The sequence below is a fragment of the Silurus meridionalis genome, chromosome 3 (genome assembly GCF_014805685.1).
Source record: "Silurus meridionalis isolate SWU-2019-XX chromosome 3, ASM1480568v1, whole genome shotgun sequence".
NCBI lineage: Eukaryota > Metazoa > Chordata > Actinopteri > Siluriformes > Siluridae > Silurus > Silurus meridionalis.
Window position 1 is genome coordinate 19,644,011 of NC_060886.1, and position 21,366 is coordinate 19,665,376.

Genomic DNA, 21,366 nt, shown 5'->3' on the forward strand with positions numbered 1-21,366 from the left:
TTACTGAATGTTGTAGTTGTCTTAATAAATTGCATATTATTCCAATTGATAATCTCATGTATTAGCACATTTAAGTGTACTGAAAGTGTAAAAGAATATTTATACCAGTCTGATTGACTGCCCCTGTATGTTGCAAACACAGAACTGTTATGGTTATAATTTCTGTTGCTCATGAGAGCACTGCCTTAGATCCAGATGTATGCCATGGTGAATGTTTCTTACGAGAAGGTAAACACTATTGCATATTGCTGTTTACTGTGACTTTGATGACAAGGCAGTGTTGGCTAAGTTAAAGTGTGTGTGTGTGTGTGTGTGTGTGTGTGTGTGTGTGTATTGTCTTATTGTAAGTAAATGACAATAAGGCCCTAATCTTATAAAGAGGCTAGGCATGGTGACAGTGCCTTGGTCTGATCATTATGGATCTGATCAATAGTTTTTATTTATTTATTATTGAACCTAGGAACAGAATTTGAAAACTTGTTGAGGCTTAGTCAGGGGTATTATTCATCCCAGTCTGCACATAGGTGTGCTATGGCTATACTATGCATCAGTGAGCCACAGGAAAAGAGGGAGAAGGAAAAGAGAGTGAGACAATATACAAGATTTCAGCTGTATTTCCTGGCTTTCTGAACCAGCACAGAGTGAAATTTAATAACCTTACTTATGAAAGTGCCTTTGACTGGTGTGCAAATACTTTATATCTTGTTTACACAAGGCATGATGAAATATGTAAACACAATGCGATGCTGTATGCTTTGGGTGGTTTGTCTAACCATTTTAAAAGATGATTTTTGCTGTTGCAGCTCCTTGTGTCTGGGCCCCTAATTCTTATTTAGTATATTTTTATCTTCCTCATTAACATAAAGTGACACTTCTTTCTGAGCAACCTGCTGCCCTGCACTTGTAACTAGGCTGGAGGAGGAGAACAATGTGGACAGTGGTGATGAACATAATTATTAGTCTGAAAGCTTCTGTTGTCAGCAAAGACACCTTAATGCTTTAACTTCCTACACCCTAACAGCTTGTAAGTTTATTGCTATGTGTTGCATAAATTAGGAATTCAGAAAATAGTTATTACAAATTGAGGGATTTTTTTACTATCAAAAGATGTGAGACATTAAAATACGATTTAACACGTTTATTGATGCCATGTCTCATAACATATTTTTTTATTTTTTATTTTTTTTGCCCCCTTTACGAACTATTCTGCAGCAGTAAATATATGTAATCCTGCCTGAATCCAGGGGTAATTAGTGTACGAAATGATATAAAGATATGAGGCTGGAGCTAGTTCTTTCTAGCCTAGAGTGTAGATTAATTTAACCCATAATCTACAGTAGACACAAACTAAATAGCTGCCTCAGATTTTGGTTTCAGTCAGGCCTATTTTTCTCAGCCCTCTTAATGACTAATGATGACATCTTGCAGAGGTGCCAATAAAAAGATGTTGCTTCTCCAATGTATTCAAAGATGTTTGACATTTGCACAAGACTATAATAAACTTTCTTTCGGCTTCTCCCATCAGGGGTCGCCACAGCGGATTATCCGCATGTTTGATTTGGCATGTTTTTACGCTGGATGCCCCTCCTAACGCAACACTCCCCATTTTTCCGGGTTTGGGGACTGGCACTAAGAGTGGCTGGGGTTGGTTTCCTGACCAGGGAGCGAACCCGGGCCGCAGCGGTGAGAGCGCCGCATCCTAACCACTAGATGAAATGATACAGTAGATAATCGATTAGAAGCATGATCTTTTTGGCTGTATAACTACCTCTTTTAACTGTTCTCATCAAATAGCAGAACTTAAAAATAAAAAAATAAGTCTGATCTCTGTGGCAGATGGTTTGAGTTTGTGTTTTTCAGAAACTTGAATTTTCACACACAGCAGTCTCTAGAATTTTCACAGGCTGGTGCAAAGATCCAAACACATTCTGTAGATGTCTGTTGTGACTCAAATAAGCACTCTCTACAACCGTTGTGAGCAGAAAAACACTGTAGAAGGTGAAATAAGCAGCAGCAAAGCACATAATCAGGTTTCATTCTTGTCAGCTAAAAGCAGGAATCTTTGGCGATTCGACAAATTGGACAGTTGAAGATGAAGATTAGAAAGATGAAAAAAGGAACAGATTTTTTTTCAATTTACAGGAGTGGAACCTGATATGGCCATATACTCTTGTATCCCATATACGTTTTCTGTATTCTTTATGCCGAGATCCCCTATTTTGTGCAGTATTCCTATATACAGTGTGGATATTGAACTTTAATCGAGAGGACCTGAATCTACAAGAAGGATTGAATGGTTCAGTGTCATTCATCTTTGTGTCTGCAAGGACTCTAATGACACCTGTCAGGCTGCAGTACAGGTAGTGTTAGCTGAAGGTTAATTCCTTTTTTTACTCTTTAGAGGAGTTGTTGAATTCCTTTCTACTCTCGCTCTGTGTTCAGGAGTGCTCTTTCTGCATTCTGATCACTGTGTCTGCTATACCACTTTACTCTCTTGGGTTTTTTTTTCTTTGTTTATTAGAGACTCTGTCTTTTAAAAAAAAAAAAAAAAAAAAAAAGGTTCAGCGCAAGAGCTCAGGCTTGAATTGTGCCATTGATGGAAAAGAACAAAGTTAGTGAATAAAATTTGTATTCGTTATGTAGTTTTGTATGGATGGAATATCACATTTGGGCAATTAACAATATTGTGGTCTGAATCGAAATGTAACTTGAAATACTTTGCTGGAAGATTTTTATAATCCAAGATAATAACGTTCCTGAGAAGCATGTCAAATCTATGGGCTATTTTTGTATTTTATAATTTTTTTAAAATTTTAATATGAATCTATTGTATCTTACATTCTTAGAAAAGGGTTAAATAATGTAAGGTTGTGAGCAGGACCCGAATGCCTTATCAGAGTGAGATCTAAATAGAAATCATTTACAACATAAACCTATAAGAACCTATAAGAATCTGTCCAATGGAGCCCCTGGGGAACACCTAAGTGAGTTAGTGACGTTGCTCGTAAAGCATTGCTGAGAGCTCTTCACTCGTGTGGTTACGTATGTCTGACTGTTTGTTTATTACAGTGGTATTTAAATTAATTTATTTTAGAATAGTCACATTTCATGTGCTGAACATATTTTATTAGTTATCAGCATATCCTCTTGTGTTCAGATGACTCAGTTGGACAATGGGCAGTCTGCCAGCAGTCAGACCATCACAGTGCTTTGGCGTTCTTTCTATTTCAGTTAAGTCCACAGTTTTATACTGACCTTTTATAGTAAACAAAGCACAGGAATTAAGGATATTAACCAGAGTCAAGGTGAAATCCTTCAGAGGCATTGAATTTGTGGCGCTCAGCCAGCAGTTGCAAACTTCTCTCGGTTTATATACCCTTGTGTCATATGAAATACTGATTAAATCTGCCACCCCTGCTGCTCAGGAATGGAGAGACAAAGAGAAGAAAGGGAAAAGTGTATTCTGGCAATGTTATGCTGGTTTCCAAGGCCACTGCTTTTCCTTTTTTCTCCTTTTTTTTCCTGTGTGAGTTAATGCAGCAAAATCAGAACAAGTAAAACCTCTGCTCTTTCTTCACACCACTTTAATGGGCTTGGCAGCATTTGTATTTGGCATCCTGCCTACCATTATTTCCAACTCTCTTTGGGCCGACTTGCACAAAAATGATTGCCAATGTATATTATCTATGATTACGTCAGTTGTTGCTTTGCGTCCTATGAGTGTCAGGCTTTGCAAGAATCTCTTGAGTAATGTAACAGTAAAGCATTCACCCTATCTTTAAGAGATTGCAGGTTTGAACTCAAATGATGTCTAAGGCTTCTGTAGCAGATAGTCCAAGGGAGCAGAATGGGCTGTGCTCTCTGGATGGGAAAGACTGTATACTGTCCCCACTCTGTCAGTGAGCCATTTGTAGGCATTGGCACCTGTGAGCATATGCATGTGAAAGTGGGGAAGATGGCACTTTCATCCAATTCTGTTGTGCTGCCCTTTAACACAGTATGGGCAAAGGTTCATACTTTGAGGTTTTGAGAAAGTGTATATTAATTAGTGGCGTTTTATTAATAAACAAATGTGTTTTAAATTTTTTTTTTTTTTTTTAATTGAATGAAATATTTTGCAAGCTTCTGTGTCCCACATGTAAAACGTGACAAATAGCCCTTGATGCCTTCAGTGTGACTCTACAATTTTCATAGTCATGAAAATAAAGAAAACTCTTTGAATGAGAAGGTGTATCCAAACTTTTGGTCAGTACTGTACATACATGTACTATTGTTATAAAAGAAAAAAAAACACTTACATAATCTCATTTTTATTCTCAGTTGTGAATGCACTTTCAAAACTAATCCTGATGAACTGAAAATTAATTAAACAGCTGATAGCTTTGTAGATTGGACACGGCAATTTTTTATATTTTAAATATCATTCTTAAACCGATCTAAAAAATGTGAAACCTTTTTTTTTTTTTTTTTTTTTTATAATTTTATTTTTATTAAATGAATGTGATGAGTATATTAAGAAATTACATAACATCTAAAAAGACATTTACCATGTTGTAATGTACAGGAAAGGGTCACTGAAAATATTATTGTATATATTATATAATGTCACTGGGATGAATCAAAATAATCAGTGTTGGAGTTAATCCTTGTCTGTCTCGGTTGGTAGCCGTTGTATAATTGTGAATGCTGGATATTGAGTGGGAATTGGGCCAAGGTAGAGAATGGTCATTAAAAAAAAAGAGAGAGAAATTTCTATTTTCTGGTGCTGCTCTAGTTGTAAGTAATTTTCCTGTTTGAAAACGCATTTAAGTGGATTGTATGTCTAATTGAGGACTATTATTCGAATCAGGAGTAAATAAGCTTGTTGGAAAATAGTGCATTTTTCTAACAATGGAACTGGGCTTCAACATGGGATTGGTCCATTTACCGCTAAATGAAAGCACACTGGCACATTTTCAAGGTTCTTACTTGCCTGTTGGAGGTACTGGTGCTTTAGAAGTGTAGTGGCCTGATAAGTTTCTAGTGACTGATTTTAAAATTGTCTCAACAGGCCCAATAAAAATTTCATATAAATAAAGATTTCACAAATTTGCAAAGTCTTCTGTTATTTCAGGGAAAAAAAATAGTATAAACACACAGCTGATGATTACACTGGACAAATTATTTAAAAAACCCAGACCTTAAATCAGCAACTCGGCAATTAACTCGTATTCAGATTAAAACTGGAACCAGCTTCCAGAATGTCTCGGACATGCCCCACATTTGGCTGTAGGTCCAGGCTTCAAACATGTCTCTTTTCCTATGAAGTGTTTTTAGGTTTAAATGTGTACTATAAATTTGTCTGACCTCTTTTTAATTTATGAAACTAGAAACATTTTCTTTAACAGTCTCTCTCTCTCTCTCTCTCTCTCTCTCTCTCTCTCTCTCTCTCTCTCTCTCTCTCTCTCTCTCATCGCCTCCACAATGCCACAGTGGTAACTTATAAAAGGATATAGCGAAGGTTATACATGCAGATAACTAGGAATTTGTTCATTGCCATGACTCGCAACTCTACTCCTGTGCACATTCTCAGTGCAGTCAACAAGTCTTCACACACTGTCAGTTTTCTACAATAATTGGCTAACTATGTGTTAGTGGTTGTGTAAATGGTTTGTTTAGCATGTATTGTAGATATTGTTGGTCAAGCTAGTTTTGGACCATTGATTTTTGCACCCTTCAACTGTTGAAACAGTCACTGTAGACTAATATTTCCTGAGTGATGGTGTGCTGAGCAGAACTGCAGTGTCAGCACAACAAAGAAGGCACCTTGTATGCATCTTAGTGGGCAATATATTAAATGGAAGAAAGCAGAAGGGAGGAAAAAAAGACAGAAATTAAAGGGAATGTAGCAAGGTAGAATCAACAAAGAGAGCGAGAAAAGGAAATACTGACATGCAGGAATAAAGAAAGGAAACATCATTTTATACAAAACATCAAACGCCAGTAAAAATACATTTAGGCTTCGTATCGGGCAAATCCGTTTATTAATTCATGATTAAGAAAACATTTTGGAGCTTATCTGAAACCTTAGTGATGCACGTTAAATATTCTTTTCTCTTCTCTTCTCTTCTCTTCTCTTCTCTTCTCTCAATCACAAAGTCCAAAGATAATTTTATTACATTACATTTCTCCAATGAGGCCTGAAATTTCTGTTCACATACTGAAGTCTGTTAGAATGAGAAAAGCAAAAAGTGGATCTACTTCTTTATTTCACATACATGAGATGGTGTTCTTGTCCAGAGTTGCCTTATTTTTTCACAGAGATGTGGTTGTCAAAACTCCACAGGCTCTTCTGAAAAGCTGCTTGTGCATTCAAGTCAACATCTCACGTTTTTTGAATAAAAGTAAGGTGTCTGGAGGTTTTTTTTTTTTGGTGAGTCTGGGTTTCTTTGATGTTTTTCAGTCTCCAAAAACCCCTATTGTAGAATTATCACCCTACAGTGTTTATATATTTTTCTACTGGAAATGATAAATCAATAGTTTGAGTGTTAATTCAACAATGGGTTTTTATCTGTGCAAATTATTTGAGGTAATATTCTCATCTTTGCTTTAGAAATGCCATCTTGGTTGAGTTTTGGGTGTTGTAAGAGGAGGTTCATTTATGGCTTATCATTAAAGTATATAATATTCTGAGCTGCTATGTTGTTGGTGCAAGGAAATGATACTTTATTTTTGTGAGAATCCTCTGTTTCCTCTATTACACTGTGAGGCAAACATTTAGACAATTTCTTGTTAGCAAATCAGGAAGTAGTAAATTTTTAAATGGACATTTATGCCATTTTGACAGATGCCCTTATCCAGAGTGATTTTGAATTCTATTAGTAAATACTGGTTTGTTAGGATACAATCAGTGAAGAAACTCTGGGAGAAATAAATGTTAAAAAAAGCAAGTTTATTTTTTGTAGTAGGAGAAGTGCTAATTTGGCAGTGGTGAGTCTTTTAGACATCATTTGAAGACTGCTGGTGACTCGGCCTTGTTGACCTCAAGTTTAAGCTTGAACAGTGGAACAGAGAAGAGTCTTGAAGCATGAGAGCTGGTGGGAAGAGTTGCGCAATAGCTGAACATCATAGGGAGCGTGATGTAGTGCAGGGTGAGAAGTGAGATGGTGCGTCTTCGGCTTTGCAGGTTAACATTTTTGTTTTAAATTTGATGCGGGCATCTACCAGTAGCCAGTGGAGGGGGAGCGTAGCATTTGAATGGTGTGGGAGAAATTTTAAAGGTTAAAAACATGTCATGCAGCTGCATTCTGGATCATTTGCAGAGGGTAAAAGTCTTTCAGAGGTAGACCTGCCAGGAGCGAGTTGCAGTAGTTCATTCTTCAGATGACAAGTGTTTAAAAGCACCCGAGTGATGCTGATGACGCTGGAACTGCCTTAAAAATATTATAGTATGAAGTTTGTTGGGAGAGATCTGAATGCCACACGACTCAAAGTATTTTACTCAAAATTGCTCACATAATTGCACTCTATGCAAACTGTATTTTTCCAGATAGGGCATCTTGTGGTGTTTTATGAAGGACATTGACATCTTTATATACGTTGCCAAGTGCTACTTATTTTTGATGATTTTATAATCTGCCTGAATGTATTCTGATCTTTAACTTGGCATGCAAAACAAACAAGCCAAACACAGCAGAGCAGCTGTGTATGAGCGTATGTTCAATGGCACAGAGCAATGTTATTTAAGTTAATTGGCTTCAGTGTAGTTTAGAGTAGATTTAATGCAGCTAAGCCTATGGACTACATGGTTGATTACATTTTTCCCCCCCACATTAAAGCAAATGCGTTCTATAAAAAATATTTTCACCTCTAACACTTAGTCACTGGCATTTTAATACTGACCTACACATAAAACCACTTTGGAGTTAAGAGTAGATACATGAAATAGTGATACAGCAGCATAGTGTTGTAGATAGTGCAAAATACCCTCCTAAAGAAAATCATGTCTCTAATTTTGAGTCTTTAGCTCAGTTCTATTCTGTATGGAGTATGTGAAATAATTTTTTTCTCCATGTGGTAGTATAATGCTATGGACATGCTTGATCTGCTATACAAAACTTTAGACCACCACAAACACTGTGTTGTATGTGTCTGTACTGGCTTTGTGCATGTTTACTGGGGAGATTAACATTGAGAACAGAGAGTTTGTTGTTGGTCCATGGCACTGAGCTGTGTGCTGGTTGAGAGCAACAGAATTAGTCATGGTGCAGTAATGGCATGATTGTAATATCCAGGGTTCTCACACTGGCAGGCGATAATTCCCTAATGCCACTTATATGTAGTCAGTCATAAGTGTGTAGCAATGCAATTATTTTTTTTTAATGTGAGCATCACAATATGTATATTTTATAGGATTTAAAAAGTAAAACGATAGAACTAGTTCAGCTTGTTACTCATTTGTATGAATTACTTCAAACAGCAAGGAAGCAATTGAAGAAAAAGGATTTTAGCTATTTGACCATACTGTGACCTTGATCCTGTTGCAATCAATTCTAGAATTGATTATCTGCTTGGTATAATGTTAAATCCATGTAAATCTTAGAATCTTCCAGCACTCTGTTATGAAGATACAACACTAACGAGGATTTCAGGCAGACAGACAGCTGGATGGATGAATGTACCAGAGGCATAATTAGCTAATGAAATCTAAATTAATTAAAGATTTTAATTAAACTACTTAAGGCACATGGTTTGAAACGGGAGCTAATAAGAGACAGCGTTACATACATTAATGAGGCGTTTTATTGTATGGTTCGAACAAGATACTTGGCATTACATTTATTTTACATTTTTACATCTTCATTTAATATTTGTATTTAGATGACAATTGTGAGTCACTTTGCATAAAATAAAATGAAGTAGCAATAAGTTTAATAGAGACAGATTGGCAGGGTTTAGAATTAGACTCATAATCTTATGATCAGATCTTTAGTGTAAAGCCACAGAGTTGCCTTCCCTAGTTTGATTAATTTAATTTCTCATCAGCAGCGGTTGTGTTTGTTTAGATTTTATTTGAGCAGAAAACCTGTGGAGGAATGTTATAGTGTTCCGGTCATGACAGATATTTCAAGTGGATTGAATCGCTTTCATCTCAGCTGGGAGCACCGCTCCCAGTCTCAGGCCTGTCACCCTGCCACTGCTACCACACTAAATATGATGAATCTGCCTCCTTAATTACCCTGCAGTTCCATGCCAGTAGTTCATCAGCTGTCTGCAGCAATTAATATCTCAGCAATAACTGTTCCTCTTGGCAAAGTAAAAAAAAAAAAAAAAAGAAGAATGAATATATCATGGTGGGAATAGTGGTATAATAACATTGTTTACTGTCATTCTCGCAGTAGCTGAGGAATGTTCGAAATTAAAAACTGAGAGGAATATAACTTTGGTTTTGCAAAAAAAAAAAAAAAAAAGACCCACAGTTTTATCAAAAGGCCTTTTCAGCAGAGACTCACAGAACAGAGCACATTTATCATTACAGCAGACAGCTTATTTACATATGAGTGCACTGAACTGATAATCTAAATATTTCCCTGCTGAATGAGTGAGACACTATTACCCAGTGTAACCATCACACGCTTCGTGACAGTACAATCACAGAAGCATGTTATTCATATGATTTATTTATTTTTTTAATTCTTTGGGAGAGAAAGATAAGCAGCAACAATAAAGGTGAACTGACAGGTTCACTGTTTCTTTAGATTTGATTCTTTTTTGACCTTTCTGTGATCAATGGCTGCAGCATTTGAGCCTCTTAAACTCTTAGGAGCTTTTCCAGACTCCTCTAACGCACACCTTTCCTATTTATTTGACTGAAATTAATGGCGACTCTACACTCGCATCCCACTTTGTTGGGAACATGATCCACAGTAGGACCACTTTGCTGTCAGACCTGCCTTAGTATTTTGTTGTACAAGATATTGAAAATCATCTTTTCACGTCATCATGATCGCATCCTGTAATTGCAACAGATTTGTCAGCTGCCTGTCCATGCTGCAAATCTCCTGTTCTACTGCATCCCAGTGGTGTTTTATTGGATTTAGATCATTTGGCTGGGGATGCTATAAAAGTACACTCACTGTCACATTCATGAAGTCAGTTTGACATGACTTGTTTTGTGACATGGCACGTTATTATCCTGGAGCCATTAAATAAGAGAGTACATTGTGGTGATAAAATAATGCGCATGGTCAGCAACAATACTGATTCAAATGATGTATAATTGACATTAAAAGGCCCAGTATGTGCTTAGAAATAATTCCCTATACTGTTGTACCACCTTCACCACTAGCCTGAACTGCTGGCACAAGTCAGGTTTAGTCTATGGATTCATGATGTTTGTACTAAATCATGTATAATGTTACAGCAGAAATCATGGTTCAGTTCAGGCAAATTTTCTACAAATGTCAAGTTTCAGTGAGTCTGTGCCCAATGTAGCCTCAGCATGGTTCCAATTCTCTGAGCCAGTACAGTAATGTTCTGCTGTTGTAACTCACCTCTCTCTGCAATGTACTCTGAGATGATAATCTTCTGACCACAGTTGCAATTAGTGGTTATTCGAGCTAGCAGAACTACTACTCATTTATTTATTTTGTATTTTATTTTTATTTTTAAATCATTCCTTGTTAAAATCTATATATTGTCATGTGTGAAAATCCCAGGAGAGCAGCAATTTCTGAAAATCTCAAACCAGCTCAGCTCAAACAAGCACGCCATAGTCAAAGTCTCTGAAATCACATTTTCACAGTGATCTTTTATATTAGCACTAATCAGAGTGCTTGACCTGTAGCTGCATTACACTGTTGCCTCATGATTGGCTGATTTAAGATAAATGCATGAATATGTAAGTGTACAATATGTTCCTAATTAGTAAAATGAAGTGGCTTTATTGTGATTTCAGCTGGTGCAGTATACGGTTTCTTCATTGCTCCATGATTAAGGTGCTAAATAAAACATAATTGCACAATGCGGTGCTAAGGCTTTGCAATCCTACATAAAGTGCATGTATGCTTATTGTTTACAGTTAAGTTTGGTAAAGTTTCCACTCTGTGTAAAAATCTGTTTAGGGGTATAGTAGGAGGTGTAAGAGATTTAATGCTGAAGAAATATAGCAAGTTTTGATGTATTTTTAGCAGAAAGCAGAATAGATGTTCCGTTGCTCCGAAACTGCAGTGAGAAGGAAAAAAAGCTTAGAATTATTCAAATTGGAGTTATTTCTGTAGAAGGCTTCCATTAAATCTAAACACACATTAAAATGCAGTCATAATTAAGAGCGTTGGGTTTAAAGACAGACGTGTGATTTACTGTTCAGATAAACAAAGCGATCGAGGTGGTAATGATTGGATTTAAGTCAGTTTATTAATTTAATGATCTGTAAAATAGTTTAAGAGCATTCTTTCATGTTTGAGACAAACCTCAGGACTTTCTTCTCTAGAGCATAACAATGTGTTTTTGTATAAAGCGCATCATTACATTTTTAATTGTATGTTCAAAGGAGAACATCACTGTACTAAATGTTTTTGTGTGTAAAAAGCTGTGTGTTTACAAGTCATTCATTTGTCTGAATATCTTCTTCCCATTATGACAAATACTGTAAAATTGATTTAGAAATAATGTATGTGCTTAAAGAATGTATTGCAGGCAGTATGCTGGTGTAATATTGATACTGTGAATAATAAATTTTTATTTATTCTTTATTTTTTTAAAGCATCGTCAAATGTCTGCTTCTATGCCATCTTTTCTTACTCGCTGTAAAATGGACTGACTGGACATTTTATTTTACCTACCAAAATTATACACACACACACACACACCACACACACACACACCCTAGTATATGCTATTTTAAATATAATTTAGAGAGAGAGAGATTTTACTCACTGACAGTACACACAACTGCTTTCTGTAATAACTATTAGCTCCATCAAAGATCAGGTTGATGCCATTTGAAGATGAATAAAAAAAAAATGAAATGCTGGTTTCTACAAGCTGATTTGCCTGATGCATCATTTACACATTTTTTCCCCTTTGTAATTAACCTGCAGCACCCCACCAAGGTTCAAGCACTGCATCAGGACTGCACATGCAAATTAGCACCCTTCATTGGGATCTCTTTGTAAATCAGGTCTTCCAGCTGTCTGTGAGTGAAGTGTGAAGAGCTCTTTTCAGCAGCAAGATATTGTTGCTTTAAAATATAATGCCTCTGTTGTCTTGAGTACATCAATCTCCTGAGTGTGGCCTCATGGAGACGGGTCACAGTGGGTTCCTTTTCCCCAAACACTGCAAGACTAATAATCAATTGCTCCTGTCGCACTCTGTGACAGACTCATAAAAATGCAGTTGTTTATCCTCCATCCATCTCTTTTTCCGTCATCCTTTTCCTGATTATCAAACCCGTTCTGTCAGTCTTCCTGTTCGTCCTCACATTTTTTTTTTTTACGGTTTTTGCTTGTTAATGACCCATGACCCTTTATTCCTGCAGATCAGCAGAGAACGTCAGACATGATGTGGCCAGTGCAGCTTGTGTACAAGGTACAATCTCATATCTTTCTTGATTTTAACAGTTGCTTTTCAGTCACTCATGACACTGCTGAATGATTACACTCCCAAAGGCAATCTAATTAACCTTTTTAAATAATTACTTCTACTAAACACAAGCTATAACCTTGTGGAATAGTTTGACTTTGTTATTTTTAAAAACGCATGCAGAGAAAAATTGGTGTTGATTTATGACTTACAATGAAGCTACATATCAGGCCTTCGTTAATATAGTCCTTCTGTAACTGTCTGTATTTCCTGGTACATACATCAGCCGATCAGCAAATGGAATGTATGCTTTTTTTTAAATGTAAGCTTCAAAATGAGGTCCATGAAATGACAAGTCTGACCATGATGTTCTTTCCTGTAAAGACATGCTACATAAACAGTGTCACCCTTAGATATTAAGTCGAAGCTTTACCAAACAAATATTCTCCAGCACTGCTTTATTAAAGATTTATGAAGTCCTTAGAAATTTATTAAGAAGGCCACATGTAGATACAATTAAATAATTAAAGACCTTGAATAGCTGTGTTCAGTTTGAATGTTATTATTTGTGCCCCCACCACCATTTAAATATTTTTGTAAAATTGGTTATTTTATTGAATGTCCAACCTTTATGGCTCAATATAATGGAGTTCTCAAGTAGAACTATATAATTTTAAGGTTGCTGTTTAACTGAGATGTTAAAATAACCAGTATTATATCATTTTTATTTTTAAGTGGTGCTTTTTGGGTTAACCATATAAATTGTATTTTAAGTATCCAGAAATAATGCATGTCCCAGGCAGCTCAAAATTTAATTTTTAGCAACATTGCATCGGTAAAGTTTCAGAATGGCGTATGCATACGTTGTAAGTGTTGCAACTTGAGCAACTTGGAGGCCGATTTGATTCCCTTCAGTAATAACTGCTTTCAGAAATTGGATTTTTAATTGTTTTTTTAACAGACATTCAGCATTATGTACATTATGCATTGCTTCAAGCTAAGAAGTTAAATCAAATGATCAAGGCTGTTCAACATTTATACATTCTTTTGTCCTGACAACCTGGATCTACAATTTGTCACGGCTTCATAATTTTCCCCATAAACACCCGAAATTCCCCCTTTTCCAGTGGACTGACTTCATTTGATACACAATAGAAGCAAATCTGCTGTGTCTGTGTGTGGGTGTGGGGGTGTGTGTGTGTCCTGTTATAATAATAATAATAATAATAATAATAATAATAATAATAATCGACACACAGTGCAATAAGAAAATGGAGGTTGACGCTAAATGGGGAGCTTTTTAGAAATTCTGACCTCAACTAAGCTGCATTGCTTGACATGGATAGGATTGAACTATAATCATAAACAACGAGAGACAGGTTAGAAAGGGGTAAGAATTGAAATGCAGGTAACGTAAAAAAAAAAAGCAATGAAATGCACAAGCAGAACGTGAGCATATATTAATCAAAATGGAGTGCTGGAGTTGGTGTGGGCAAATCAGATGCTATTAAGAATCTTGGTTTCTAGTACTGTAATCTTCCTTGTAATTGTTAATGAGTAATTTACTGAACTAACATAAAACCTAACTTGATTGTAAAAGCAAAGAAATATTTTACTGGTGGCCTTTTATTTACTCAACAGTCTTGTCTTCATTTGTTTTTATATTCAAGTCAGCATTTTGCCTATTTTTATGCATCTCTCATCATTGTATTGCATGGGCCACACTTTCTGCAGTACATTTGCTCACCTTTATATAAAAAAATAAAATAATAATGACTAGAATGAGTGACTATTTTGGCACTGGTATTTAACAACAATCTAGTCTGCTGGTTCTGGTATGGATGTTTATGTATCTCTTCCTGGACGGAAGTAGGTTGAAGAATTTTGAGAGTTCCTGGTGTTGCAGGTTGATGGTTGGGTACAATGGTCATGTTGCAGGTATTTTTTGCTTGGTCATATCTGGGTTGTTTTAAGGTTTTCAGAAATTTGCAAGCTGCTTTTTGGTCTTTTTGTTCCATTTGATATATTTAGTTTAGGGTTGTAAAAGTTTGTGTGTATGTTAATACCATCTGTATTAGGCAGTTGTGAAAAATGCTGCGAAGTAAGAATGCAAATGAATTTGTTTATTTTTATCAATTAACCAAAAAACATAAATGAACAGAAGAGAAAATAAAATTAATATCTAGTGTGACCACCCTTTGCCTATAAAACAGCATCAATAATTCTAGGAACACTTGCACAGTTTTAGAAGGAACTCAGCAGGTGGGTTGTTCCAAACTTGAACAAACCACATACCTTCTGTGGATGTAGGCTGCCTCACATCATTCTCTGTGTTATCTCTGAAGGACACATGAGCAGGGCTCCCGGATGGTATTGCATGGTGGATAAAGGATATCTGCCTGTATTTCTTAGCATTAAGGACATTAATCCTAACAAAATCTTCAACTTTATTTGCAGAAATGCAGCCCCAGACTTGCAGAAACCTCCACTATGCCTTACTCTTGTCTGCAGACACTAATTACTGTACCACTATTCAGCCCACTGGCAAAAAAACCCGTTATTTTTTTGCTAAAGCCAAATATTACTTACTTTGTCTTATTAGTACAGAGCACCTTTCTGTAGCCCATTTCCTATGTTTTCATGCATAGTTGAGTCACTTAGCCTTGTTTCCATGTCGGAGGTATTTTTGTAATTTTTTTTGGCTGCAATTCTTTAATGAAGACCACCTCTGGTCAGACCTCTCCAGACGGTTAATGTCTATACTTGGGTCCCACTGGTTTCTGCCAGTTCTTTGCTGATGGCACTGCTGGACATTTTCAGTCCTTGAAGGGAAGTTAGCATTATATTTATTTCATCCACCGCATTAAGTTTCCTTGGCCAACATTTCTTTAAATAGCTTGAACAGCACATCTTAACCCCATCCGGCTTTTAAATCTTTGCCTGGGATAGACCTTGTTGATGCAGTAAAACTCCCTTGTGTTTCTGTGCTCAGTTGTGCCATAGTGTAGACCTGTGACATGAAACTGTCTCACCTTACTAGCAGAGTTTGGCTTTTCCTTACCAGGTTAAATCCTCCTACACAGCTGTTTCTGTTTCAGTTATGACTGTGTTTTGACCTACATATTAAATTGATTAGCACCTGCTTGGTATAATTAGTTAATGATTATCATACACCTGACTCTGATACTATAAAATCCCTGACTTTGTCCACACATAGTTTTTGTTCGGAAATGCATATTTCTTCTCTCCATTTTTGGCTTGCGTCTGTGTGTTCTCTCAACGAAAATATATCTTTTTGAAAACAGTTTCTAAAATAAATACATTTGAAAACGTGTTGCAGTGTAGACTGTGAAAACATAGGCTTTTAAAAACAACATTGCTGCGACATTTAAAAAAAGCCGGTAAGTATCTAAACGCCAGGCAGAAATGATTCTGGTCAAATCGTCTCGCATCCCTGTACTGAGCAAAAATCTTAAGCGTTTTCGGACTTATCAGTGTGGATGGGCAACTTTTGGGAAATAATTGAAAACGAAAGTGTGGATGCGGAGCGTTTTTTTTGATTAGTGTAGATGTAGTTCAATTCTTGCACACTTCATACACTTGCACCAAATGATAAATTATTTTCCATTTTGTTAATTGATTATAAAAAAACATTTATTTTTATACAACCATGTGTCAATAATGTATAGATTAATGGTTATTGAGTAGAATAGAATTGCACATGTTGAGTGAAAACTGACTTCTGTAATGCCACGCCATTTAAACAGCTTTTTTTTTTTAAACCACTCTCATCTTACTTTTAATCTATCTGTCAATAACGCTGATCAATTGGATGTTAATTATACTGTAGCTGGTAATTAAATAAAGGTGCATTAACACAGGTCTGTGAGGAAAAAGAGTGAGGAGAATTCTAGTGACATTTATGTGACCCATTCTCAGCAAGCTATATTTATTACGAATCTGTAAGTTCTGGTCTGTGGTGCATGCATTAAACTGTAAAAGTCCAAGCCTTTATTAAAATGTAAAGCTGTTTCTAGCTTGTTGCTCTGACTTAAAGAAGAGAGCTGTAGATAGGGCTTAAGGTTCGTACTTTTGACAAGAGTTTTGTTCAGTTGGAAAACTGTCATGTTTGGCAGCAAAATATTTTTTTCCCAAACTGTTCTGATCCCAGTCATTGGATGCAGCATTGGATTAACTAAAATGAATATTCTGGTACAGTGGATTGCGTTATTTTTGCCCAGGATAAACCACAGATTCACTTTAACACTTCGGGGTTAAGTGCATTGCTCATGGGCACAATGCTATGTGCTGACATGCTCATGATGTATTAATTCACGCCACCGGCCCTGAGCGCTTTCCTCCTGTCTTTGGAAACCTGATTTGATTTGACTCCAAGTGGGGCCTGAAAAAAATAAACCTGATTTTGTGGAGTTGTGGCTCTTGAAGTGAGATTACATTTAACAAGCTTTGCTTGAAGCATTTTATATACAGAGGCTGGACGGATGATGAATAATGCACCACAAACTAGATTTCTCTCAGCCCGCTTTCTACCAGGCCACAAGGCCTGCCAAGCCTACTTCATCCTGTTACACGCTTCAGCGTGCGGCAAATGAATTCATTGTTTCATTCATAAAGCCTTTGTCACTTTCTGCTATTAGCTATAGCTGCTGGGAAGAGCTTGGTGTCTGCGTCTCAAACTGTGTAATATGCACTTATACGTATGTATATTATTGGGGTCTTCAGAAGTAATGCTGTAGAAGAGACAGTTAACAAAGAAAAATAATTGGCCAGTGTAGTTCATGTTCTTTAGCAGATCTTCTGTTGCATATGTTTAAGCTACATTATTTAGTTGAAAGCATCTAATTGGTTTAGGGACCTTCTACAGAACTAGAAATTCCTATCAGATAGGTCAGATGATCAGATAGGGGGAGGGGCTCTTTTTTATTTTATTTTTTATTTTTCTTAATTTTGTTACCTGGTTCAATACTGACATAATAGGCCACTACAAAACCAAACATAACCACTTAAATCGTCTTGTTTAAAGTCATATACATACACCATAACAGCATATTTCCTCTTTAAATGTAATATTCATATAAATGTGACTTGCAGTGCTATCTGATGGCTCCGCCCCTTTAAAAGAGTTTTGCGGCTCTTCAGTGCAAACAGTGTCTGTTTTTAAACTTTGTTTTAGTCCTGATTAAGTACGTTGTCGGTGTATTAATAGTATGCTGCATCTATGAGATCCCCTGGGACATCATGTAAAAGCATAGCAGCTGCACAGTATGGTACCTTCTGTTATTTATTTATTTTTAATTTATGAAACAAAGCTGCTGGGTAGTAAACTATGCTTTATTAGTGTTTTACAATCTTATTCCTATTGGCAGTGCTGTTTCCTAACACTTGTACTGAGGATATTTTGTATTATACTGTGCAGCCTCCTATAGTTTGAGTTGCTCTGAGCACAACTTTTAATGCCTGTCAAAGCATGACAGGAAATAGAAATATTATTTTTACATTAGATTGTAGAGCTGTCAAAATGAGTGGCGTGTGAGGGAAGGAAACTGATTGAATGTGCTATTTACATGAATGCAAGGTTTATTTATATATATATATATATATATATATATATATATATATATATATATATATATATATATATATATATATATAATATAAATATAATAATATACATTTTTTTATTTTTTATTTTTATTGAACTGTGTATCTGATCATTAAGCCAATCATATGTCTCTCTAGTGACCACCTTGGGGTCTGTGTCAGATCAGTGCTATTACCGGGGTCACTGACTGTTGGGAAGTAATAAATTACCAACAAGATCTGTGCTGCCACAAATGAGACATTACCATGGGACAAATTTGCAGTAATACTCTCGGCCCTCTGCAGAGCTTTTAAGGCTATCAAGGGCAATTTTAAAAGCAAGTGTCTTGTTTTAGTACTGTCTCGGGTTGCTTGTAATGTTCCTCTTCAGAAGGTTCAGCCAGGACTCCGGTGTCATCAGTGTATCAAAGCACGATGTACCAAAGATAAGGAACATCCTATTACACGAACAACATATTACCCAAATTGCTCATTACATCTCAGTATTACATTTAGGGGGAAATTGCTTCTGAATTGCTGTAGGCCAAATGATCATGGGTGTTTGCTTTCTTCCTGTGCAAATGTATCCCTGCTTATACAATGCTGCCAGATGAATTTCTAAAGGAGCTTGTGCCGTTTTGACATGACCCGGTGTAACAAATTCTGGTTTCTGCTTGTTTGGCAAATTGAACTTGCTGTGATAGTGAATTGTCAAAGGTCACTGCAATACAGCTTGCTCTTGTGGAGACTCTTTCACATAGCCTGCTGTGAACTTGTGTCAAACTGAGTAAAGGCAGCCTTTGGCACAATAATAGTAATGCTGTGAAATTTTTATTCATACTATTGACATCTGGTATCACCTCTATTTCAGGAATATTGATATTATTGAATGTATGTTAGTGTGTCTTTATCTATTAAGCTGGCTTTTTTATTTGATATCACAGCCAATACCTTCTGATATTGCAACCCTCACCATATCTCAGCAAGCTCCTGTTTTCATTTTGTGTGAAATTGATAGCAATGTGTTCTGTTGTCACATAGTATCATAACAGAACATGCTAAAATGTGTCATTAGATCGGTTCGAAAATCTGCCAGTCTAGTCTACTTATTTTTTTACTATACTGCGTTTACCATTTTTTGGCTTTTTTCTGTCAACTGGTCGAAAGAAATAGTAACTGTGAAAAGAATAATAAAAAAATGTGCAATTAGACAAGTCACACAAGTTATTGTTATTTAAGCAAAACCAATATCATTTGTTACTTGAGTTAGGGTTCGAAATGGAATCAGTTTAAGCAATTGAAGACTTAAGTTGAACAAGTTGAGTTTATATCTGTAATTAATATTGCTTCTTTACACACCTAATAAAAACTTATAACAAAAAGTCATGAATGTTAAGCACACCAGCTTGATATAAATATTTTTGCTTCATTCATAATAGCATCTGCATTGGCGAGGAGCAGCAAAACAAAGGGCACACAAGGTCATTAGTTCACTGAATTGATGTTTAGCAAAATGGCTGTGTGTGTATAGTATATGTATGTCACGTTGTAAACAAATCCCTTAGGTTTGCCTTTTTTTTTTTTTCCTTCTTTTTTTTTTTTTTTTTAAAGGAAGTTTTTCGCTTCTATTTTTTTCTCTCTTGCTCTCAGGCTGAAATGAAGGTGCTAATTAGTCGTGTTTTGTGTTTGCTTTTAAGGGATATGCACAAATATGTTTAAAAAAATAAAAAACTTTTCCCACATAGACATGACATTTTGATTTGTGAAAAGTGCTGTGTTAAATGCTTGCTTGGTCTGTGTTTATACAACAGCCATGATAAAGGCCTTATTGAACTGTCTAAATGTTGATGCACATTTATGTTTATATATTTTTTTTTGGCCTTTTGTAGTTTCTGTGCTTCCAGGGGCATGATGTTTAACATTGGGGTCCAGTGGACCACTTTGAATTATAAATTATTGTTTAGGATTCTGCCTCAACATAAGGATAAATATAGGAATTACATTAATATCGATTTTTACTACCACAATCTGGACTCGTTTCTTTTGGTAAAGAAAACTAATGACTTTTTAAATGCTGAGTGCTGGAGTGGGAGAGGATTTTTAGTGGAAGTAAGTGTCAGATCTTGGCCTGAAATAAAATAGCATTCCTGTATGAGGTTTTGTTTTTGCTCTGTCTCTCCATTCCCCTCTGCATTCACAGAAGTGTGCTCACTTGAATTATAATTTACTGATCACAGTTCTTTGCCTCTTAATTGCGGTAAAGCAAAAAGTACAATGCACCACAAACAGATGAAATGAAAGTTTGCATCATTAATATTCTCTCTCTCTCTCTCTCTCTCTCTCTCTCTCTCTCTCTCTCTCTCTCTCTCTCTCTCTCTCTCTCTCTCTCTCTCTCCAACTATTTTATTATATTGTCTAAATAACTGGCAACAGATGTAAGTAACCTGTTTTTGAACCTCAAAACTGTCGTGTGAATATTTTGTGAGCACCATTGTTATCTAGCACTGCATTAATCCTCCTGGACATGGAATGCACCAGAGCTGCACAGGTTGTTGCTGGGATCGTTTTCCACTCCTCAATAATGACATTACAGAACTGCTGGATGTTACACATGACTCTTCTTCACCTTCTGCTTGAGGAAGCCCCACAGGTGTTCAATAGGGTTAAATTCTGAAGACATATTTGGTCACTCCACCAACTTCAGTTTCCTTAGCAAGGCAGTTGTCATTTTAGCAGTGTGTTTGGGGTGTAATTATGTTGGAATACTTGGAAAACAAGTTTATCTAATTTAATTCAGAATTTAAGTAATTCATGTTCCTGGACAGGTTGTCTTCAGCAAACTGTTTCATGCTTCCTTCTCAGACGATAGCCATGCAAACCAACCTGTTGCAGCGTATGGTCTGAGCACTGATAAGCGGACCTTCTGCTTCTGCAACCTCTAAAGCAATGCTGCAGCGCTCGTGCGTCTTTTTTAATGTATTATTTTTTTTAAGCCAGCTTCTGCATCTGGCGCTCAGCACAGACTTCTTTTGATCAGCTCTTTCGAGGTCTGTTCCAAGTAGAACCCCTCTTGGAAAAACTCTGTATGACCATGGCTACTGACTATAACTTTGTGGAGAACAACAATTCTAATTCTCAAATCTTTAGAGTTCTTTGCCATGAGGTGCCATGTTGAACATCCAGTCAGTATGAGAGAATTGTACT

The 21,366-nt window shown here is 36.3% G+C and overlaps 1 protein-coding gene across 5 annotated transcripts in view; it reads left to right on the plus strand.

Moving 5' to 3' along the window:
- The window catches only part of b3galt1b (UDP-Gal:betaGlcNAc beta 1,3-galactosyltransferase, polypeptide 1b), a 122,837-nt gene that overhangs the window by 45,397 nt on the left and 56,074 nt on the right, over positions 1-21,366 (plus strand). For 4 of the 5 annotated variants that reach the window (XM_046844804.1, XM_046844805.1, XM_046844802.1 and 1 more), the window contains exon 2: positions 12,518-12,567. The exons of the other annotated variant lie outside the window; for it this stretch is intronic. The gene's annotated coding sequence lies outside the window, so the exon portion shown is untranslated. The remainder of the gene's footprint in view (positions 1-12,517; positions 12,568-21,366) is intronic. 5 annotated transcript variants of the gene reach the window in all.